Source organism: Myodes glareolus, chromosome X (genome assembly GCF_982192425.1).
Source record: "Myodes glareolus chromosome X, mMyoGla1.1, whole genome shotgun sequence".
Taxonomy (NCBI): domain Eukaryota; kingdom Metazoa; phylum Chordata; class Mammalia; order Rodentia; family Cricetidae; genus Myodes; species Myodes glareolus.
Window position 1 is genome coordinate 15,111,717 of NC_142053.1, and position 25,267 is coordinate 15,136,983.

The following is a 25,267-nucleotide window of genomic DNA, read 5'->3' on the forward strand; positions in this document are numbered from 1 at the left end:
CAAAAAGACAAGCAAGGTAATTAATATAGTTGCCTATGTTATCTGCTTTATTATTTCACTAACACTTTTATAGTTAACAAAATAGTGGCATGAAAAAAAAGAATCAGGTTTGAGGTGAAAATGCAGTCAGCTGCAGAGACAATATTGGAGCCTCCAGGTTGTGGTGATTTGAGAGCAAAATTTCTCCCCATAGTCTCCAACATTTGAACAATTGATCCTCAGCTGCTGGAGGTGTTTGGGGAGGGCTTGGGGTGTGGCCTTGCTAGAGGAAGAATGGGAAGGGGTAGGGGTTGAGACCCTAAGACCCTTGTCCTACTTTTTTTTTCCCCCGAGACAGGGTTTCTCTGTAATTTTGGAGCCTGTCCTGGAGCTAGCTCTTGTAGACCAGGCTGGCCTCAAACTCACAGAGATCCACCTGCCTCTGTCTCCTGAGTGCTGAGATTAAAGGCATGCGCCACCATTGCCCAGCTTTCCCTGCTTCTTGCTTGCCATTGCAGACGTGAGCTCTCAGCATCAGGTTCTTGCTGCCACACTTGCTGCCATTCTTCCCTGCCCTGACAGACCCCTATCCCTCCGGAACTTTAAGCCAAATAAGCTTTTTCTTCTCTAAAAAAAAGTGGCATGAAACAGAAGGTTTTACTTTTCCATTAGGAGGTCATACCATGGAACCTGATCCAGGAGAAGTGAAAGACCAAAATGAAGTCAGGACAATGGCATCAAAACATATTGTAGATATGTAATCATGTCAAAGGAGATAATGTCATGAATTACTGTTCTCTCTATGACTCATAGATTACCTGACAAACATTTCCTTGTGCTGGCTTACATTTTCAGAGATTCAGTCCATTATCATCATGGTGGGATATGGTGGTCTGCAGGCAGACATAGTATCACCTTAAACCCTGACACTAATGTTACTTTAGTCCAAAGGCAGAAACTTTAACCCTGAGCCCTAATGGGATGGGAAACGGTCCCTTATGAGACCAAGGACCGGGGTACAACATGATATAGGACTCAGCAACTTCTTTGACACATCCACAAACCTAAATTTCTTCTTTTGTTATAGCTACTTGTTCTAGAAATTCACACAATCATAGAATATGGTGGACATGGAAGGAAAGCCATAGTCATTCTGCAAATGTGTGAGGTTTACTGCAGGAAGTGTTGGAAATAACTGATATTCTGGAATCGAGGTCACCACAATATTGACTCTTCTCTACTCCCCAGATCTCTCTGAAATAAAAGGCAGATCTTTCAACTCAAACTCCTGTAGGATATGGGATAACAGAAATGTTCCTACATTTGGGCTAATTCCCTAGTGAAAAATAAGGTCTAACGCCAGGCAAATGTAACAAAACACCAGCTACCTCAGAAAAGTAGGAAGTGGGATCTTAGGAGATATTTATGTTCAGGCTTCAACAGTTGTTGAACCATAATTTTGCTGTGTTGCTCAACCTAATTTTTAACTCTCAAACCTCCCATCTCAGCCTACCAATTGCTGAGGCCACAGCCAATAGAATTTTTAATGTCGTTTTGCCATAAACAACCCAAGCCATACAGATTGTTTCAGTGACTATCTCAACCACCCTCCACACAGCTTAAAAACAGCTCTATATTCTACCTGCCATCTTTTCTTTTCTTACCTGGTATCCATGATACTGATGGCATTCATACATATCCAGATCCTTCCTTTCTGACTTGCTGTCTAGACTGATGATTCATTGGTTGGTGTTAAGTTGGCATCTCCATAGAATATTAAGTCTTCACTTAGCTGTTCTAGCATTATGCATTGCAGTTGTAGGCAAACATTGCTTTATCCCCATACCAAGGGACCACATAGCAAACCTTATGAGACACATTCCTTTAAGAAAGATATGAATAATTATAAAACTTTTAAAAATACAGTCTTTGTATCATGGTATCCTTCAACATACCTGAGTGGCAATAGGTATATACAACCTAGCAGATCAGCTTCTCCATCTATTAGAAGGCTTCTCTGCCTATTTTATAGGGTTTTCCCAAGGACAAAGCAAAGTGGATGCTGGAAAAGGACTGTGGGAAGGTATAAAGCACTGTAAAATTGGATTGAAAAGATTTTGAGTTCTGTGTCATCTAACCTCTACTCATCTTTTTCAATGCAAACTCTAACCGATGCATTCCATCAAAGTCCAGCAAGCTCACTGTGGTATTATTTCATGTGGTAGCTGGTTGAGGGAGGCAATTTGTTCTAAAAAAAAACATCGAAAAGAGTATAAATGAAAATAGTAGTAATATCTTAGTTTTATTTCTGTTGTTATGATAAAACACACTGACAAAAGCAATTGACAGAAGGACAGGGTTTACTTTTATCTTAAAATTCTAAGTCACAGGCCATCAATGCAGAATAGTCACAGAGGTGGAGCTTGAGAAATCTGGCCACATTATTTCCACAGTTAGGGGTAGAGAGCAAAATATGCAAGCATGTATGCTTCTTCTGTTCGGCTGGTTTTCTCCACTCTCATACTGGTGTAAGAGGTCCATCTGTTTGTGTGTTGCTTTTATTGGTTAATTAATAAAGAAATTGCTTGACCTGATAGGACAGAACTTAGGTAGGCGGGGAAGACAGAACTGAATGCTGAGAGGAAGAAAGCAGAGTGAGAGAGCCACCGTGGAGCTGTCAGGTCAGACATGTTGAATCTTTCCTGGTAGGCCATGACCTCGTGGTAACATACAGATTAATAGAAATGGGTTAAATCAAGATGTGAAAGTTAGCCAATAAGAGGCTAGAGATAATGGCCAAGCAGTGTTTTAATTAATACAGTTTCTGTGTGATTATTTCGGGTGTAAGCTAGCCGGGCGGCTGGAACAAAGGGACCCTCTCTCCATCAACACTTATACAGTTCAGAACCTCTTGCTTAGTGAATGGTGCCTCCCATGGTTGGAGAGTCTTCTCACTTCAATTAACATTATCACAGTAATGCCCCATAGATATGCCAGCAATACAGCCTAATCTAGATAATCCTTTGCTAAGAGCCTCTTCCCAAGTCATTCTAGATGATGTCAAACTGACTTTTAAAACTAACCATTATAAGTTAGAAAAGTTGATCGATCCCTATGACTTAGCCAGAGTATTCTCTACACCTCAATAACCTTTCTTCTACATCAGCAGGCTTTAACTTTGAACAAGTAAACAGAAAGCCTGATATAATGTCACCAGTTTATGATGCTTACAAGGTACTCAACAGATTGAGAAGTCATTCCTGCATCCTGACTATTCTTCGTACTGAGCACATCTCACTCTTTAGGAAACCTCCACTGGCTCTATTCCTTGCTGAAATCTCCTCACCTTTGAGGGTCCAACTCCAGTTCTCTATCTCTCAAGAACCTCCCTAAACATTCCTCTCCCTTCAATCTCTTCTCTTTGACTACCTACAAAACCTAGAATCTACCTCCAAACAATTCAGCATTTGCTGATAATTTTTTGCCGTGTATTTCTCCTTAATTGCTTTTAATTGGCTTTACTCATATCCTTGACCTTCTTGTGTTTTGTAGCTTCTTGTTGTCTGAGTTTTCTGTCCCACCCAGTCCTTCTGTTGTCTGAAGTTTCTGTCCCACCCAGTCCTTCTGTAGTCTGAGGTTTCTGTGCTACCTGGTTCCCACAGTTGTTAAGTCCCAAAGAAATCACACAGAAGTCTACATTAGTTATAAACTGAATGAGCTAGTAGCTCAGACTTCTTATTAACTCTTATAACTTGTATTAGCCCATTATACTTGTCTATGTTAGCCACGTGGCTCAGCACCTTATTCAGCAAGGCAGTCAGGTCACAACTGCAGACCAAGCTTTCCTCTTCCCAAAATTCTCCTGTTCTTTTTCCCCTGCCTCTAGTTCCTGCATGATCGTCCCACCTCTACTTCCTGCCTGGTTACTGGCCGATCAGTGTTTACTTAAAATATAATTGACAAGGTACAAACCATTGTCCCACAGAAGTTTCTTGTAAAGTACTAAGTGTTCAAAAAAATTTTGTTCATGGATAAGCATATTTGAAAGCTACAGAAAGGGGAACTTATTGATACTGAGAAATGCCTTCAACCATGTGATGGTTAATCCTGATTATCAACTTGAGTGGCTTTGGAATCACCTAGGAGACATGCCACTAGGTGTGTATGAGAGTGTTTCCATAGTGATTTAAGTGACTGAGGATGGAAAACTCATACTGAATGTAGTCAGCATCATTCCATAGACTGGGTCACTGGGCTGAATAGAAGGGAAAGGGAGGACGTGAATGCACCACCAGCACTTCTCCCTTTCTGCTTTCTGACTGCAGATGCAATGGGACTAGCTGGCTCACACTACTGCTCCAATGCCTTCCTTCCCTGTCATGATGGACTATATCTCCTCAGTTCTCCCTTAAATAGTTTTTGTATGTTTGGTTGGTTGGTTGGTTTGGTTTTTTGAGATAGGATTTCTCTGTGTAGCTCTGGCTGTCCTGGAACTCTCTCTATAGACCAAGTTGGCATTGAGCTCACAGAGATCTGCCTGCCTCTGCCTCCTGAGTGCTGGGATTAAAACATGTGTGTCACCACCATCTGGCTTCTTAAATTGTTTTCGTTAGGATTTTGTCACAGCAAAAAGAAAATTAACACAAACTACCTCACATTTTTACATCCATCTGTCCTTAATACAGAGTTGATGTCTACTTTGTACTTGAGACTTATTTATTCATAGTAAAAAATTGTCTACCCTCTAATGAACAAAATATATAATTGTTCTTTTAGATAGGTAATTTATTTTTGCCTGGAGAACCAGGCGCATCTCATATTATTATTTCATGTATGCTTTCATTTAACATCCTGTGGGGGGGTCTGTTTCCTACCAGTCTGGGCTGTTAGGATAAAAAGTTGAAAGAAATCCCACTTTTTATGGAGATCGCCAAAGATTTCAGTCAATTAAATGCAATAGAAGAATGTTTTGAGATTCCTGGACAGGGTATCATAGTTTCACTAAGGAAGAAACAAAAGACTTATTCAAGATCCTACAAGCTCTTAGCCTAAAAGGAACCCATCTCTCTACAGTAGAGCCAGTTTTAGGTGCAAGAAAAAATGTAGATTTTTTAAGTATTTAACAGGTTTTCTGATTCCTACTACAAATGTTCAACAAATATTAATAGCAAATTCTTTATTAGCATTAACTAAGTCAATACAGTGTCTTAATTGTTAGCCCTATACCTAGCATACTTCAAAAAATAAACTGCAATTGGATTGTTTGTCTTGAAAGAAAGTACTAGAAATATCTAGTGGTTCAAACTTATATTGTTTCTACAGATGCCTAATCCTGTAAAAATGCCCTAGAATTTTTCATCTATATATTTGCAAGAAAAATATTCCTAATGATTCTTCATTAGACTCCCTAAGATGATCTTGCTCAGGAGTTCCCATTCAAATCTCTCATCTGGTCTTTTCTAGAGCATTTCCTCAAGACTGCTCTGATTCTAGAGACGTTTATTCTTCTTCTATCATGGTTCTCTTTTAACAAAGCATTGAAGCATGAATAACCGCTCTTAACATTTCTTAATTCAGAAAGTTGGAAAGAGAGTTGCTGAATATGAATGTGGAGCTCTGGATTCGAGCCAGGCTCAAGGAAAGCTGTTCAGTGAGCCAGGTTCACTTCAGTGACCCAGCTTCCCTCTTTCAGCTTCCCTTCTTGCTCTATGTAAACCCCTCTTTCTCCACTGTGCTCAATGTTCTTACCCCTGTGTGGATGCTTGTGATTTCATTATTCATTTCAGAAATGTTTGCACTCTGAAATAAGCTCTGGACAGCAGCACCTAAAGGAAACTCAAGGATGCATTTGCTGTGATCTTATCTGAAGGATTACTTATTTTTTCCGTCCAAGTTCCCCACAAAGCCCATCACAGAATCATCACTCTCCTCAGTGACTGAGTTTATTTCCTCAAGCATGAGCTCTGGTACATGGTTCAGAGGAAAGTTCTTGTGTTAATTCTGGGTCCAAACAACAGTCTGGCCAACAGTATTTGCACATAGATATATACAACTATACAATCACCTTTGCAGTTGAGGAGGGATAATAAAGTGATTTATCTTCAGACTTTAAATTGATCTGAAAACATGAGAGGAACGGGGGCAAATCAGGACGTCAAGTCCATTGCTGTAATATATGAGGTTACAAAGTGGGACAGAGCAGACCCCTCGGTCTTCTTCATCAGAAAGTTCTAGCTGGTGCTGCCTCAAAAGCTCATCTTATCAAATTTATCCCTTTTTCTTTTCATTTCTGAGGCATGGTCTTACTCTGTAGCCCAGGATAGCTCCTAACTCATAACCCTCTGGCTTAATCTTTCAGAGTGTTAGAACTGCCGGCTGTCACCACCACGAGGCTTAAACTTATGTCTTTTAGACAGTGCGCAGTTGCTGGAGTTTGCTCTCTGTTGTTCTGATAGACACCATGCCCAGAAACAATTTGGAGAAAAGGGTTCATCTTACGTTTTGTAGTCTATCGCTGAGGAAAGTTAGGGCAGGAACCCGGAAGCAGAAACTATAGTACAGACCATGGAGGAACAGCGCTGATTGACTTGTTCAGCTTGCTTTCTTATACAGCCAGACTCATCTGCCCAGGAGTAGCACTGCCCACAATAAGCTGAGCCCTCTGATATCAATAAAGAACAAGCTCAGAGCTGCCCACAGATCAATCCCATGGTAGCAGTTCCACAACTGAGGTTACCTATTCCCAAGTGACTCTAGTTTGTGTCAAGTTGACAGAAAAAAAAAACAGTCTAGTTATTTTTAACTAGTTTCACTTGTTCAGCATATGCAGGAGTACTCTACAACAAATATAGAAGGTGAGTTTGTTATTGCCCCCATCTTTGTACAGAGGATAGTGAGACTGAAAGGCTTCTCAACCTGTCCAAGCCAGAGACTAGTTTCATGCCAAGGTTTGACTCCAAAGCTAGCTCAGTAGTTTCTTCATTAAACTGGATGACCTGACTGCAGTTACTGGTAGATTTGTCTCCACAAAAGTGCCTCCTGTCTGTTTATCTGCTCCTGACATGGCAGCCCTCATGTCAGGGCTTCTCTTATCTTTTCAACTTAACTCTCACTCCCTTCAAGAGTCTCCAATGCCCTCCCCATCATCCAGGTCACAAGACTCATCAGAAGGCTAGCTCTCTGCCGCCCCCTCCTGGTGTAACATAAGACATGTCCCAGAGTCAGTGGCACTAAAAGGTGGTGGCGCTGACCAACAGGACAGTTGACCCTCACATAGATTGCCCAGACACTGAGAGTGACACCTATTTCAGACATTGCACATTTAAACATGTTATCTTAAGATCAGCTATTCTCTGCCTTTCTCCCCAGTGGAAAATTAAATGGAAAGCTGAGAAAGTAAATAGGGTAAGATATTTGGACTGAACAATGCCAATTATTTTGTTGCAAAACTTAAGACTGGGTGAAAAGCTGACCAGAATAAAAGGACACTTATTTGGGGTCTAGATTCCGTGTTGAGTGAGACTCCTTGGGGAAAGCATGTTTGACAAGTACACCTATTGAACTCTGAGAATGGCTTTCAACAGACTCTTCTCCTTAGCACCACAGGAAATGCTAGGGTTGCAGGAGGCTAGTAGGATGTAATGTTATCTAGTTTCTCTCAACTTGACTCAAACAAGAATCACTTGGGAAGAGCAAACTTCAATTAAGGACTTACCCCTGGCAGATTGCCCAACAGGCAAATCTGTAAGATGTTGTCTTAAGTGATGTGGGAGGATCCAGCCTGCTGTGTGTAGTGCCACTCCTGGACAAGTGGGTCTGCGCTATATATTAAAAACAGAGAAAGAGAGAAAGAAAGAAAGAAAGAAAGAAAGAAAGAAAGAAAGAAAGAAAGAAAGAGAGAGAGAGAGAGGAAGAGAGAGAGAAAGAAAGAAAAGAGAGAGAAAGAAAGAAGGAAGGAAGAAAGAAAGAAAAGAGAGAGAAAGAAAGGAAGGAAGGAAGGAAGGAAGGAAGGGAGGAAGAAAGAAAAGAGAGAGAAAGAAAGGAAGAAAGAAAGAAAGAGAAAAGTGAAAACCCCAAAAGACCACAGGTTGAGCAAGCATTGTTCCTCCATGGTCAGTTCCTACCTCCAGGTTCCTGATTGAGTTCCTACCCCTGACTTCCCTGGATGATGGAGTGTGCCTGGAAAATGTAAGCCAAATTCATCCTTTCTTTCCCAGGTTTTTGTCAGTGCTTTATCACAGCACTAGAAATCAAACTAAAGAAGGCATACCAGGTATTGCTCAGTAAGTTAGTTAGCTTTCCATAGCTATGAGGAAAATACCTGAGAGAATAATGGAAGGCAAGTACTATTATTTATTATACATACTAACTATGCATCATAATGGATTTCATTAGAATGTTTTATACATTTTTAGAATGCATTTTGATCATATTGATCCCCATTACCCTCTCTTGTCCCCCTCCCAGTTCTGCCAATCTGTTTCATCTTTACAACTAGTCCCCTTCCTCTGGTTTCAGGTCAGTGGGTACATGTGTATGATTCAATGAGATTAATTAGGGTTGCTTACAGGGGCATGAGCAAGTGACCAGTAGCTACCCACTGCCCTGGTTAGTTTTTACTATCACCTTGACACAGCCAGGGAAGAAGGAGTCTCAGTCAATCAAGGGACTGCACAGATCAGATTGATCCATCTGTGGTCATGTCTGTGGGGGAATTACCTTACTTATGAATCGATAGATTCAGAAAGGTCCAACCCACTGGTGTGGGGATACCATCCCTGGGCAAGTACTCTTAGATTGTATAAGAAAGCTAACTGAACATGATCCAGAGCCAGAGAGCCAGTAAGCAGCTGAGTCCATGATCTCTGCCCTTACTTTTCTCAACGGTGGACTGTGGCCTGAATGTGTAAGCCGAAATAAACCATTTCCTTTCCAAGTAGCTTTTGTTCAGTTTTTTTTTCCAATCACAACAACAAAAAGTAGACCAGAGAAACTTTCTCTCACTCACCTTCCCTTCCCAGCAGTCCATTAACTAATACTAAATACTCAGGGAGGGGTGGGCCTAACGATCCCCTTCTCCCATCCACCATGCAATGTTGAGAGGTCCAATGCTATGCAGGTCTTGTGTAGGTCACCACAAAGACTGAAACTTTAGAAGGACAATGGCCTTCTCCTCTGACACTTATGTTTTATTATGATTGTTTTTACTTTATATCACTTGGCCATGGTTTCTGTTTATAGGCCTGGGATAACCTGCTATTTCTGCCCACTCCCCCCTCCCCCGGCAGGAGGCAGCATCATAGCAACAGGACCTTGTTGTAGAGGCTATTTATGTCATAGCAGTCAGGAAGTAGAGAAAGAGAATGCTTATGCTTGATGGCTTTCTGTTCTGCCCCATTGTATTCCATCTGGGACTGCATTGGGTGGCACTTTCCGTACTCAAGATGAGCCTGCCTTCCTTAGTTAATTCTCTCTGGAAACACCAACAAAGACAAATTCAGAGCTGTGTTTTTACTGATCCATCTCTTGGGTGCTTTTCCATCCAATCAAGTTGACAACCAAGACTGATCATCACATCTAGAAAGTACTCTTGCAATTTTTGTCCTCAAAATGAAGTTCTTAGCATGGTCAGTCCATTGGATAAGGTCAGGGAGTTCAACAGACTCTAAGACAGCCACCTTGCCTAGAAAAAAATGTTATTAATACAGAACCTCTAAACATCTGCGTTCTCATTTCAGCACTGTTACTATTAGAAATGAAGTTTGGGGAAGCAAGAAGAGAAGAGGTGGGAGGACAATGAGGCCTACCTAACTGTGCAAGCCGCACAAATTCTGATTTTGGATTCAACGTAAAAAAAGTGCCACTTAGAACTGTTAGACAAAGGGAAGGTGCCATTCAGAAAGCAATGAGGTCTTGGAGGGTTAAAACTAGGTCACTTGTGAACTAAATGATACATACTTTTCAAAGTTTGTGTGAGAAGAAAAATAAGAATAGATAATTTCTAAGATTTTGTAATAGCTCAGCCCTGGACACCTGGAAGAGTGCCTGATGATTAGGAGAGAGCCAGAACACTTTGTGTTAGGAAAAACAAAAGAGGAAAAGAAGGAATTCATTTGACCTTTTTGTCAGGACTTTTCGTTTCATTTGTGTGTGTGTGTGTGTGTGTGTGTGTGTGTGTGTGTGTGTAATTGTTGTGCTGGTGGCTTTTTGCTATTGCTGCTGTTGTTCTGTGGTGCTGGGGAGAGAAGGTGTTCATGAAGTCCTGGCTTCTCTTCCCAGCACCACAGAATTCAAGCTCCTTAGACTGTTTTGAAACAGCTACAACCTGTTGAGCAGGAATGCCGGGGGAAAGGAGGTCAAAAACCCATTATGCTAATCTCTAATATTGCCTTATATAGTTACAAGTTATGTTTATAAGGAAAGTACGTTTTAAGGCACATTTTCCTCAGTTCTCTGTCTCTCTGTCCGTCTCTCTCCCACTCCCCCAACTCCCACTGTGAGTGAGTGAGTGTGTGTGTGTGTGTGTGTGTGTGTGTGTGTGTGTGTGTGTGAGTGATGGAACCTAGGGCCTTACTATACATGTTGGTCAAGCACTCTGTCTTTGAGTGATATCCAAAAGTCAGGTTCTCACTTTGTAGCCCAAGATGTACTTGAACTTTCAGCCTCCCGAGTGCCATGATTGCGTGTCCATGCTACCATACCTGGCTTATAGTACACAGTGCAAAAGGAAACATAGTGAGAAGCAAATGAAAAAGTACTGGTCTCTCTCCCTCTCCACCTGCCCCTCAGCCACCAACACTTCGCCCAAGGATAACCATGGCTAACAACTGAACATTTTTATTAAAAACATTTATCAAATTGTGGTTTGATATCATAGTATTCCATGATCCACATATATCTTACCCATGTTACGAGTTTCTCCTCCAATTTTTAAAAAATTTCTCATGTAAAACATTCTTCAAAATTGATTTTGTAGAAAACATAACTTGAAAAAAGCATATAGTTCATTGTAAATACTGGTTCTTTTTTAGATATTAGTTGTTCAGTTTTGCTAGTCAAGTTTAGTGATATTGTATATTCTAATTCCTTTATGCTTTATATTTCAATGTTGTAACTTGTTTATACAATAAGAGGGAACATCTGTCTGGTAAAAAATAGGACATTATTATTCATCTTAAGCTATGATGCATTGTTCAACTGTTCTGAACTAATGGCCATTACATCAAATATTAGAAATCATTATTTCTAATACATGTGAAGTTAATACGCAGTGTTTGTCATTACTGAGCACTAGCAGCAGAAAATTCCAGAAGAAGCAATTAATGTCTATCAGAAGTTTTCTGAAATATTATTATCAAATACTTGACTAATGAATCACTTGCATATCTGAAATTATAACCTAAATATTAAGCACTCTTGTAATGGGATGCATTAGGTTTGAGAATGGCAAGAGAGAAATTTCAGGTATTTAGCTATATACGCTGTCCACTTCCCTGCCATCTCAGAATGTCTGCAGAGAAGAATTCATTCTCAAAAGAACAGTTAGATGACTTCAGGAGAGGTACATCTTGTGCTTTCCAGGAATTGAAATTTTCTGTTCTCGTATTTCATTTAGATACAAAAAAAAAGAAAATAGTTTAGCAGACCTAAGCCTCTCATACTTAATTGTCAAATGCAATTTCTGTACTAAAAAAGAAAATGCCATCCATTTTCAAATATTTGTTGTAAACTCTCAGCAAAGGGGTAAAGAATAACCCACTGTATTTCTCTTGCGATTTTACTGCATGTGCACCTTAAGGAACATATGCTGCTCTCCTGAAATATGCAGGACCCCCACCTCATTGTGTAGGGCCTCTGTGAAAAGACTGAGGGTCCTACAAAATTAGCATATGAATACGCTACCATACCTCCCAAGAAGCCACTGCATGGGGGGTGTCACAAAAGGAGGTGATCCTTTCATTTTGCAGTTAATGAAGAGTAAGAGGACATTTTCTGACCAATTTTCTTGGGGGTTCATCATTTGAACTTAAAATTTGAGTGAAGAAAATACTCATTTAAACCTTGATTCTTTTTCATAACCAACCTAGCCCACTAAGGAAGGAAAATATCTAATATCTAAAATGAGCAATTGCTGGTATCAATACTAGTAACTAAAAGTTAATAAACTTGGTAATCACCATTCTTACTAAATGGCTAATCTATCCAGATCAATTCAGGAACAATGTTTTGCCTGGAAAAGGCAGATCTTTGAGATTAAATTATAATGAGTGCTCTACATATGGGAACATGGCTGGGGTGTGTTCAGGTGGTGTTTCTAGGGACCTTAGGTTTAGGAGTAGAAATAACTCCAAGAGGAAAAGTTGAGACTGAGGTAGGGGCTAAGCAGAGCCCAAGGCTTATTTACTAAGTAAGGGTTCCTTTTCTGATCAGCTCCAGTATAGGATTTGATTATTGTTTTCTTAGCAGAAGCAAGACCTAAGTGTCACTTCTGGGAGTCACTTTTCCTGATGTCTACAGCTAGATTAAGCGCTTTCTTCTGTGTTACAATATTACAAGAAATTTTAGCATTTTCACCCAAGAATCTATCCGCATTTTCTCTTTCACTATAGTATGAAAATTCTACATTTAAGAACAATGGCAAACTTATAGCTGATACTCAATAAACTTTTGCTGAATAATTAAAAGCTCAGTGGTTATGAAGTTGCTGCTGTTGCCTTAGTGAAGGAGCTAGGCTGAAAGCGGGATAGTTGGTTCATGGGATAGTCATGCTGTCCACAGAGCAGTACACCTCTCAGACAAGGCCACCAAGCATCATTTTGATTTAGATGAAGTCTTGTACTAGATCTGCACTGTACACCATAGGATCACTGCAATTAGTAAACAGACTAGATGGAAAACAGAGAATGTACAAAATCAGTTGACAAGTAGATAGAGATTGGGTAAGAAAGAACCTGGGCTTTGTGTGAGGACTGGCATGAACATGGGACAGTCCATGAAAGCAACCCACTGAACAGGAGGCTGAAAGTGTGATTTAACATAAAGGTCAATGAATTGGACCACAGACCAAAACTAATCCTAAATCTGTATTTTTGCACGACCTGAGATCTAAGAATGTGTTTACATCATTGTCACTGACCTGAGAAAACTATGCTATGGAAGGCATATATTTCACAAAACTTAAAATGTTTTCTCTCTGTTCTTTTGCAGAAAAAAAAATCACTGAACAAGAATTAAATAAATAAAATAGAATGAAAGCAACTACAATCATGGGTATAATTACACTTTACATACTTATGCATATACCACACACATGCACACACACACATTAATACGCTAATACCATTTTATAATTGGAAAACAGAAAAAAATGTTGATATCCAATGAAAATTGTAAAGAAATAAAATCATATGTTTTTATTATCAATCAAACTAACCAGATTAAACTAAAAGATAATTTTAAAGGCAGTATTTCAATATATATTTTTAAAAAACTGATTTTTCTCTTCCCTAGCCTCACAAAGATGGATGTCTTATCCACCCTACACTGTAATCATTCTGTTTGCACTTGGACCTTTACCTAATTATGAGAATTTCATACCTCCCAAGAAGAGACTGCATAATGTGAATATATTTGAAAGATAATAACTTTGATTTGATTTCATTCAGTGGTGTTCTTTGAAATACAGTCGTAGAACGCTTCTGAGATGGATGTTTTAAAGATTATCTCATCCAAGTCTCTTGTTTACTTAGAGGAAAATGAAGATGAAAATTTTGTCTGACATGCTAAAATAATTCAGAGCCATGCTATGTATGGTGGCAACGTACCCATAATCCCAGCATTTCAGAGGCAGTGACAGAAGAATCATGAGTTCAGAGTCAGCACGGGCTACATATTGTCTCAAAACATACTCAACCAATTAATGCAAGCCAAAGAGATACCCAGAAATTCTCGTCCCAAGCTCCCTGATGCTGATGTGGTGTTCCTCCTCCACATGCTTATGTGGCAGGAATTTGCTTTCCAGATTCCACTCCCTGATGTTTTTAGTAAAAACATGTGTTTAATAAATAAATGAATAATCACCATGACAAGCGCTTCCTGTTTTACACATATCAGTGTCAGACATGGTGGCACACGTCTTTAAGCCCAGCACTTGGGAGGCAGAGGCAGGCAGATCTCTGAGTTCAAGGGTAGCCTGGTCTACAGAGGGAGTTCCAGGACAGCCAGGGCTATCTAGGGAAACCCTGTGTTGAAAAACCACAACAAAACAAAATAAACAAAAAAGCAACAACAAAAAAACCATATTAGTCACTGTGCCAAACACTTTTATAAGCATTATTATCTAACTGGACTCTCACAACAACACTATGAATATGCTTTTCATGATTTTTATTTTACAAATGAGAAAATGAAACCAGAGGTCAACTGGCTAGCCTAAAGCAATGTGGCTAGGGAGTTGTGTGATTAGGCTTTGAATAACTCCGCAAATAACTTCAAAGTCAGTGTTTAAAACCATTATCCTAATTATATAGTAAGGACCAACAAAACTACTAATTCTGAAATTATGCTGAAATACTAAACTTGTGCACTTATATATCAAAATACAATTTCCTATTCTCCCTTTTCTCAACAAATGAAGCCCAGTGAACTGGCCCGCATCTTGTTTTTCCTGGCTCTGCCCTGACTCTCTGTGTGGCCTAACACAATCAATCTCTGGAATTCCTTAGCTTCCCAACCTCACAGCATAGTCCTGCTTTTTGAAACACTCCAGATGTCTCCAGTCATCTCAGAAGAATTTCAAAAAGTTCTTGACAAATTTTAAACATACTCCTTTTAAAGAAATTTTGCTTTAGACAACCTTATTTAAGGGGACAGAAAGGGTTTCCTTCCAATGAAATAAAGAAAAAATGAAAATTTGTTCATAGCTTTTAAATTTCCAAAGTCCAAGCCAAATGTTAAGGGAGGGAGCTCCATCTGCTGGGCATTAAACACACTAATAATAATTGTGATTAATGATAACTGGGTATATGTTTAGTCTGTAACAGTTTTCATGGTCTATTCTAAGTGTCTACTTTTTTAAAAGTAAGAAAAATATATAGCCATTGTCAAACATTTGTAAAACAAAGAAGAATGATGATAGACTCGATAATAAACACATGCAATTTGCCTCCTTAGGATATTCTTTTTACCCAGGTAAGAATATATATATATATCATATATATGTAACATATCATATTTATATTCTTACACACTATATAAAAAGATTTTTTTTCTAAGTCATTTTATAAATTTATTTGCTAACTTCCCTATTTTTGAGCATTTATGTTATTTAACAATTTGGTTATCATAAATGAGCATCATTTTTGCATAAATGTTATCTAGCAGTCAGCATATTTCCAAGGGAATGAATCTTAGTAAAAGTAGAATACTATGGGTCAGAGGGTAATATCATATTTTAGCTAGTGAAGCATATTGCTGAACTGTTTTCCCAGAAGAGCACATTGGTTTGCTCTCCTATTATCAGTACATAAATGGCCTTCTTGTGGCACCCTGGCTAAGCGAGTATTGTCCTTTTTCATCTTTGCTAATTAATAGGTGAAAATTAGGCTCTTGTCTCCATTACCGTTTTTGATTACTAGTGCAGGTGAACACTTATTCATATGTTTATTAGCCATTCATAGTTCCTCTTTTGTGATTTATTCTCCTACTCTCATTTTCCCATTTAGAGTCTTTGTGTTTTCTCATTATTTTGTGTCTTTTAGCTATTAAAGGCACTATTATCCGTCATATTTAAGAAAGTATTTTCCAAGTTTATTCTTTATCATGTATTATATTTAACATATAGAAGCATTTTGTTTTATATAGTTAGGCATTTTAGGTTTCTTTTATTACTATTTTCCTTCCATTATCCTTTCTCAGTACTGTGGCTAAACTCATGGCCTGACACAAGCTAGGCATGGACTCTGCCACTGATTCAAATCCCCTTCCCTTCTTTTACTGTTTTTAATTGCACAAAGGTGCAGCAAATACTTGTATGTTTATGTTCTTAATTGAATTCAAATTTTTTACATTTTTATCCAGTTGGAATTATTTTATGGAAACAGCATATCAGGATATGCTTTTAAATATTTCTAGTTATTAACTTGCTCTTCCCTATCTAACTGAATTGTTCATTTGTTGTCAGCCGCTCTTTTACATAGCAATGCCATTTATAGTCTCCAGGAAGTTAAAGGACTTCCAACTTTGTCAGAAAGATCGAAATGCTCTGCTTTGGGATAGGCAGAAGATTAGAGAATGTTGAGGAATCACAGGAAGCCACTTGAGAGGGCTAAATGAGGAATTAACAGGATCATGCCTATGTTATTAAAACAGATACTCTTATATAATTTAGAATAAAAATAGACAAGAGAGAGAATTTGGAGGTGACTCTGCCAGACAGTGCTTCAAATGATTTTTACTGTCTCATGACTCTTATAGGCACTCTACCCCCTCAATAGCACATGCTTTAAAAGCTTTATTTACTATTACATTATGTATATGAAAGTTTTGACTGCATGTATATCTATGTATTATGTGTGTGTGGTGCCCCTGGACATCAGAAGAGGGCACTGAATCACCTGGAATTGGAACTGGAGTTAGCTAATTATTATGAGCTGCCATGGTAGTGCTGGAAAGCAAACTTGGGTCCTTCTGCAAGAGCAGCAAGAGCTCTTAACCACCAAGCCATGTCTCCACCGTCCCCCTCCCTCTGTTTTGAGACAGCATCCTGGTTAGCCTAAAACTCCCTATGTAGACTAGGCTGGCCTAGATACCACAATTATCCATGTGCCTCTGCCTCCTGAGTGCTGAGATGAAGGGCGCATATTACTACTACACCTAGCAATATCATATTTTCATGTATTCTAGTCACTGGGTATCAGGTATTTCCCATGTGCATGTAGGTTTGTATTTGTGTGTGTGTGTGTGTGTGTGTGTGCATGGGTGTGCCCGTGTGTAATTAAATCTGTCAAAATTCCAGTTAGGTAGATATAATTGCACAAACCACCTCATTGCATGTAAGGGAACTGAGGCCAAGAGGTGTCAGATAATTTGCTCACAGTTAGTAAATAAGAAGAGACAAAACTAAAGCGCAGCAATATGAGGAAAACTAAATAAAAAAGGTATCACACTCAAAAGAACCTCATAAACTTACATTTTTATACATTAAAAAGTATGTGGCCATCATACAACAAAGTACCCCAGTAATAATAGGAAGACTATTCACCCCTTATTTTGAACTATTTTGTGTTTTGCTTATTTGTTTAATTACAGGTTAGTAAACCTTTTCTTTTTTAAAGAATATATATATATATATAAAATCTATATGTATGACTTTATGCCAGAAGAGGGCAAAAGATCCCTCTATAGATGGCTGTGAGTCACCATGTGGTTGCTGGAAACTGAACTCAGGACTCTAGAAGAGCAGCCAGTGCTCTTAACTACCAAGCCATCTCTCCAGGCTAGTCTCTCTGGTTTTTATGTCCACTAGAGTTCTGTCATAACCATCTAAAAAACTGATTTCTGTTCTACCTGCTAGTACTAGGTAGTTCTGCGTCCCTAGACAATTCATTTCACCACACAATTTCCTTTCTTACATGTATAACAAAAACAATCATGATAATTCTCTTCGCAGATTTTCAATAAAATTAAAACACATCTGAAATGATTAGAAAAGCTTAAAATTCTATGTAATCTTATACATTTCTCAGTTAACACATTAAAATTCTTAGGTGAGGAAAATACTTAGTGAAACATAGGTATTTTAACAAGTCATGAATCAGGGATGTATGCCGCATCTCTCTGGTGCTCTCAGGAGGTGAAGTTAGGAGGATCAGGAGTTCAAGACCAGTGTTATCTACATAGTGAGTTCAAAACTAGTGTGGGTGACATGAAAACCTATCTATAAAAATAAATGGGGGCTGAAGAGATGACTTCAAGGTTAAGAGTGGAGTGCTTGCTGCTCTTCCCAGAGGATCTAAGCTCAGTTCCCAGCACCTGTGCCAAGCATCACACAACTATCTGTAACTCTAGCTTCAGTTTTCAGTTGCTCTGAACCCCTCTTCTGGCCTCCAAAGGTAACTGCGACCAACATGGCACATGTGCACGTGCACGCGCGCATACACACACACACACACACACACACACACACACACACACACACACAAATTAACATCACCTTTTCAAGTAATCGAAAGAATAAAAGAAACAATCTACAAAATGGAATGCCCTGTTTTAACTTTTCATTATCTCAAAATTTAAATTTGTACCAAATAAAAAATAGTAATCACCATAACTGATTACCTAGGTTCAGCTATTATCAGTTCTTCCATTTATTTAGTTTTCAATGCCCTCCAATTTTGTATAGCTCTATTTGAAAAAAAGCAAAATACTCTATTAATATGGTCGTTTCATCTGCTAAGAAAAACAATGTAGGAATTTTATTTGATGCTGTCAAATTCTGAGGAAAGACTGAACTTTAACACCTATAAACAGCTGTGCGATAGTGGCACACGCCTTTAACCGCAACACTTCGGAGGCAAAGGAAGGTGGATCTCTGAGTTCAAGCCCAGCCTGGTTTACAGAGTGAGTTCCCTTTCTTGAAAAATAAATAAAACGTGGAAATATATAAACATATGCTGATACTTTTCAAGCTATTCTTTGTTATAATATCTCAGGAAAGTATTTCTACAATCTAAATATAAGATAAGTTTCTCAGTCCAGACCAAAGGCTGTGAATTCCAATTGTCTGTGGAGAATATACTGATGCAATGGTAGATTCCAGCTACACAGACCAGAGGGCATTTTTTTCATTTATACAATGATGGCATGTATGACATCAAATGCTAAAGTAGTTTGGTACACTAAACCAATTTGGCTTAGGCTTAGGGGTAGTCCTAAACATAGATGAAATTATTCCCTACAAGGCAACAAGGAATGAAAAACAAATTTAAAAAAATAAGAATAGTCTGCCCTGTACTACCCATTAATAAAATAGGAACCATTATCTCTGTAAACCTAGATCTTGTTATTTTCTCCTTTTTCTAGTTTACAAAGCTCATTGCTGTCTGTGATCCACAGCCTAATGATACAGTCATTTGTACAAATGAGGAAAGGTGCTGGTTATCCCGAGAGTGCAAACTAGTTCTGTTGTTATCTATACTAGAAAAGGCTCCCTATGTAAACAAATTTTCTAGAAAATAATGAAACCTTATTTCTTCCATTTCTTGCTTTCCTCATACTTTAACACACTTTCCTGAACTTTGTAAACAGGACCCTATTTTTTTTCTGCCTGTCTGACCACTTCCAAAACAATGGGAGAATAGCACAAGTGCAGGTAGGGAAAAAGGAGACATTAGAGAAACCATGACAGAAAGAGGCAATGGCGTTAAGAATCCATGCAAATAAGCTTGTATAAACTATGAAAATGGCCGGGGGTGTGTGTGAAAAAAAGCAGAAAGTCACATGAATCATAAAATAATTGTCAAAAAATTGAGGGCAATGTGCCAAAAAGCTGGTGGTGGAGCATCACTGTGACTAGAGCTACTTGTATTCTGCTAGGCTTAGTGGTAAGCTTATTAACCCTCTTGGGTGGGGAAGTAATATTATTATCCTTATTTAATAGCTATTGAAACTGGATCTCAAAGAGGTGATGTAATTTGTACAAGGCTATAGAGCTAAAGAGAGGACTAGGATTTGCACCTAGACAATCTAAGTGAATTTTCATATTCTTTTCTAAATACTCTCTGTACCTTATAAATTTCCTACAATACGCACATTTTACCTTAATTTTTAATCCTGTACCATTCATCGTCTATAGAAATAATTTCGTCATTACATCATTAACTGTAGTTAATTACTATTTCTCTTCATCATTTGGATGTCACCTCAATTAGACTGTTAAGAGCCCGTGTCTCAGGAAGTGTCATGTTTTAATGCATATTATAGCAGCTCTGTGAATGCTTCTTAAATGAATGGACAATACAGAGGAAAATGTGGGAGTGCAAAGCAAAACAATCACAAAAAAGGTTTAGGGGAGTGATGAAAGAGATCCACGAGGGACAGAGAGAGAGGCAGAGAAACACAATAATCAAGAACAGGAGATATACTTGGAATCTAGGTGTAGCCAGATAAACACATACCTACACCACGGCTAAAAAGACAGGAAGCTAGCTAGCTATGCAGAACCTATTTTGGTAAGCTAGAAAACTAGAATTGGAGCTAAACTGTGTTAACAAAGAAAAGCTAACCGCAGTAAGAATGGAGATGTTGAAAGATATGCTACTTTAAAAATTAAAGAGAAAAATTGTTTCAACGTACCTTGCGAGAGCAGGAAGTACTGAAATTGCGTTTCTGGCAAAGCCTGTCCCTTCATCCAACAATTATCCTGAGATACTTGAGATCTCATCTCCATAAATTCAATAGGCAATTGGGGCCACTTTCTCTTTTGAGGCCAGATGCAGAAACAGAAATTACAGTCATTTCCTATATTGCAGAAATTAGCTGGCCAGTTGAAAGCCACCTGCACACATTAATTTCCATTGTCAGAGGTTGGCATCTAGAAGGATCTCTGTCACATACTTCACCCACATAGAGGCCAAGTTCAGATAACCAAAGAGGACATCTACGTCTGAAGTTACACCACGCTAGGAGCTGATGATCTTTTGGGGGCTCCTGTTCCCTTGGCAGTTAGAGAATGACACATACTTTACTTATGCTATCACCCATACGAACATAAAATAATGCCCAGACATCCAGCAAATAACAATAGTCTCTGTCACACCACTGCCCATTACCTAAGAGTAATTGTTTTTCTATGATTCTAGCTGTTTCTTCTGATTTCTACATTATATTTATGCACAAAGATATATTTATTAGGGTGGTGGTGGTGCATGTGTTTAGTCCCAGCACTTGGGAGGCAGAGGCAGGTGGATATCTGTGAGTTCAAGGCCGGCCTGGTCTACAGAGCGAGTTCCAGAGCAGCTAGGGCTACACAGAGAAACCCAGTCTCAAAAAAAAACAAAAGCAAGCAAACAAACAAAAGAATAAATGTACCTGCATGATGGTAACATCTTGAAACCCAGAACTCTGGAAGTAGAGGCAGGAGGATCTCTGTGAGTTCCAGGACAGCCAGTGCTCGATGGAGAGATCTTGGTTTGGTTTTTTAAAATAGATATATTTATTTAAAAATTTTAGGAATTGCTTCATGGCTACTGACTTAACCAAGAATTGTGATAGACAAAGAGATGAAGGGTCTGGTGACGCAGTGGAAAGAGGCATAGGAAATTGAAATTCTTGGCTACTATAAAAATCACTATATCATAATCCTTGCTCAGCTCAGTAGCCAGGTTTGCCTTATTAGGACCAGGATTACAATACAGGTGTGTCTTACTTAGCACGTTAGTGTAGTAGCATGCAGAGCTCAGTGCTGGGTAAGACTGCTGGCGTCGTTTCTCTTTAGCAATCTACATAGGACCTTGTAGCACTTTGACAGCCACCCGGCAGGTAGAGAGCATCCTAGTCAGTTAAAAACGAATGTATTTATGTGCTACATCTAAAGAGATGACGTCTTTAGTTACAGAATATTACCATGTGTTTAGGCTGGGCAACCAAGGGCAAGGGCAGTAGCGTGGGTTGTTTTGTAGGCCTCTGGGGCCTCCCTGATCAATAACTCACAGGAAGAAACCCCATGCCTTGCACCACGATTTTCATTTTATAACTCATATCTTCTAGAAAAGCATTGTCTACCAATAAAGGACAGTTCCTCTTTTTAAGTTATATTTTGATATTATCTTACTAATAGCACATAAGGCTTTTCGATACATCCTTTGTTTTCATTAACACATTGGACTAGAGAATCACTATTATCTTGCATAGAATCTTCCTCAGAGGAAGACATTATAGTTCCCTCTTGTGCTGCAAGGTTAATTTACTCAGACCGGAGTAGAGAAGTCGTGGGAACCAATAATGCTAGGGGTAGGGAAGTGACTTCATCTGGTCAAAAATAGAAAAAGGAAAAAGAAGGGGAAAAGGGCTTATGAAAATTTCGAGACTCGGTGTCCTCATCTAATCTCATCTGATCCGTCTGGTCAGGACTTAGATGGCAGACCCAGTGCCCTCAACTTTCTTGTTCTATGTACACATGTTCCCGTTCCAAATTAAAAGATCTGATTTTTCCCCAGTCAGTGCACTCATTTTAACAGTAGATACTTTATGAGGACGGGAGTCTAATTTATGCTGGAATCTCTCTAGTTAAAAGATGAGATTCTGCATTGAACTTTCAGCATTCTCATCCTTGTGGGTATAGGAAAGAAGACTCTTCTTCAGGGATCACAGAAGCCTTTAGGTTATTATTGCCACTCCAGCTAAGACTCCAAACCCCTGAAGTCTTGTTACCTTTTACCATTTCATTGGCGAACACTAAGAACAATTTACCAGCCTCAATATAATGAGTAAATTTCCAAAAATGTTCAAAAATGTCTTTGTATCTAATTGACTAACTTATTCCTTCCTTTCCTATTGATTTTTGGCTTTTTGAGAAGTAATTTCTCTATGGAGACCTGTACAGCCTGGAACTTAGCATGTAGTCCATGCTGGCCTTTAGACAAACTCCATCCTTTCTATCTCAGTTTCCTGAGTACTAGGATTACAGGTGTGCAGCACCATGCATAGCTATCTTTGTTTTTTTATAAATGGATTTTTTTGGTGTTTTGTTTGATTTTGTTGTTTGTTTTTTTTTTTTGGTGATGGTGTTACAAGATAGAATGAAGAGTCTCATATCTACTAAGCTGGCATTTTATCACCAAGTTCTTCCTCTGGTCCCAGCATCTTTAAATCTAATAAGGGTAGAGAGCCAATTTCAGAAAGCAAACAATTAAAAAAAAACAAAACAAACAAAAAAAAAACATCCTTAAAATTGTGTTGCTCTAGGTATGGGTGTGAGACCTGCGAGTAAAGGCCAGCACCAGCGCTTCTGTGGCAGCAGGGGGGGGGGGCAGTGGCTGAGTATCCGCCACCTATGTGAGTCTCCAAGCAATCGTGGACTGGAAAGAGTTCAAGAGAAGTAATGAAGACCTTCTTCCCAAAAATGTCCATCTAAGTGAAAGAGCTCAAAGTTATGGCATGAGATGAGTTAATCCTAAAATGGAATCATCATAAAATGATGTCCACTCAAATGACATGACTAGCTTAAAGGAATCCAAAGAAAAACCAAAGCAGCAATTGCAGGAGTCTGTACACAGGGGAAACATTCTTGTTGTGTGGCTAGCAACCACGGAGGAGGAGGCGTAAGAGTGTGCCTCGCAAATCTAGTACCTCAAGCAATCCAGTCGCCGAATGTGGCCCAACTGAGATCAAAACTGGTATGCCCAGCGACAAACTTGCTTTTCCTAAAAATGAAAGGAGGAACTGGGACAGACTAAAGAAAAACTGGGAGCCCAAAATGACCTGAGTGCCTGGAAGTTTGTTTCCACCTGATAGGTAAGCAAATCATACACCCCAGTTCAGACCCCTGAAAATCCCTCACTGGGAAAGCTGCGGTGGGACAGCCAAGTTCTTGTTTCCACACCAAGACTCAGACTCTATGAGCCCCAAAGCCATATTCTTATACTGTTCAGCTTTCAATGGCTAATGTAAAACTCACCCGATGAAGCTTGTGTTTCAGCTCTTTTCTCTTCCCCTTCTTTCAGGTGAATAAGAGTACACCTCTGAGGGGGGCGGGGTTTCCATCTAGGACAGGTAGACACTTGAGAAACGTTTCTGAAGAAAATAGAGGGAGAAACAGAAGACTTAAGTGCATGGCACACTGTGTCTTCAGAGAGTTTGAAGGACTGAAAACCTAGAGATTGTAAAACATGAATTGAGTATGTAAAATTTCAGTAAAATGTAAAAATGGAATATTCACTGCTCTTAATCTTGAGCACAAGTGACTTTGAGATACTGCACATATGTTATACCAATAAGACTGTGGATTTCTTAATTGTTGACCTACTGGGTCAAAACTCAAATGAGGTGAATTTTGCTTTTAAAGAGTCTACATGCTAAGAACCAACTTCTAATAGCCATGAGACAAGTTATAGCTACCAGTAGTACAAGTAGTGGGTTTATTTCTCCAATTGGCTCTGAGCTCTATATTACATAATGGAGCCTTAAACCTATGTGGTTTATATCAGTGCTTTTGTTCTTTGAATGGTCGTGGAAACTGTAGATACCTTAACTGAGGAGTGTGACAATGGGAAGGTGTGGTCTTAAACTTCAGGTTCAAACAGTTTGGAGCATTAGAAGCATCCATTTCACAATTAGATCATATAAGGAATTGGGGGTGATGAGACTCACTCCACTGTTCAGCAAACCATCATATTCAGTAGGCACATGTTAAATATCATTGTCTTCAGGGTTATATGGGGAAATGTGTTCCTTCATTGTTTGGGGGCCTTTGATGTTGGTTTATTGAAATTAAAGTGCCTTGAAATAGTTGGCTTATTTTAACTTTATTTATAATTGAAAATAAATTTTCATCCATACAATATATTCTGATTATGGTTGCCCATCTCCAAACCCTATCCAGTTCTTCCCCCAACTCTCCAAATCCACTTTCTTTCTTGCTCTCTCTCTCTCTCATTAAAAAACAAATAGGCATCCGAAGAAAGAGAAAGAAAGAAGGAAAGAAAGAAAGAATGAAAGGAAGGAAGGAAGGAAGGAAGGAAGAAAGGAAGGAAGGAAGGAAGGAAGGAAGGAAGGAAGGAAGGAAGAAAAGAAAGAAAGGAAGAAAAGAAGGAAAGAAATGAGAGAGGGAGTGAGGGAGGGAGGGAGGGAGGAAGGGAAGAAAGAAGGAAAATAAAATGAGATTAAATAAAAACAAATAAACCTGAATAGGGCAATGCAAACAAATGAACATAAAAACAAAGAATTGCCAGGCGGTGGTGGCTCACACCTTTAGTCCCAGCACTCAGGAGGCAGGGACAGGTGAATCTCTGCGAGTTCAAGTCCAGTGAGGTCTACAAGAGCTAATTCTAGGACAGGCTCCAAAGCTTCAGAGAAACCCTGTCTCAAAAAAGAGCCATAGAAAAAGTACAAATAAACACAGATAGACATGAAGACACACACATTGACAGAGACAGAAATTCCTTAAAAATACAAAATCAGAAACAGTAATATATAAGCAAAAGACCTGCAGGGTAAGAAAAAAAACACTCCGAAAATACAATTGAGTTCGCTTTGTGATGACCATTTATTGTTGGACATGGGATCTCCCCTT

General features: G+C 39.0%; 1 pseudogene; it reads left to right on the plus strand.

Moving 5' to 3' along the window:
• LOC125415357 (pre-mRNA-splicing regulator WTAP pseudogene) overlaps nucleotides 1–23,487 on the plus strand; it is a 52,644-nt pseudogene extending 29,157 nt beyond the window's left edge.
• The last annotated feature ends 1,780 nt before the right edge of the window (nucleotides 23,488–25,267 follow it).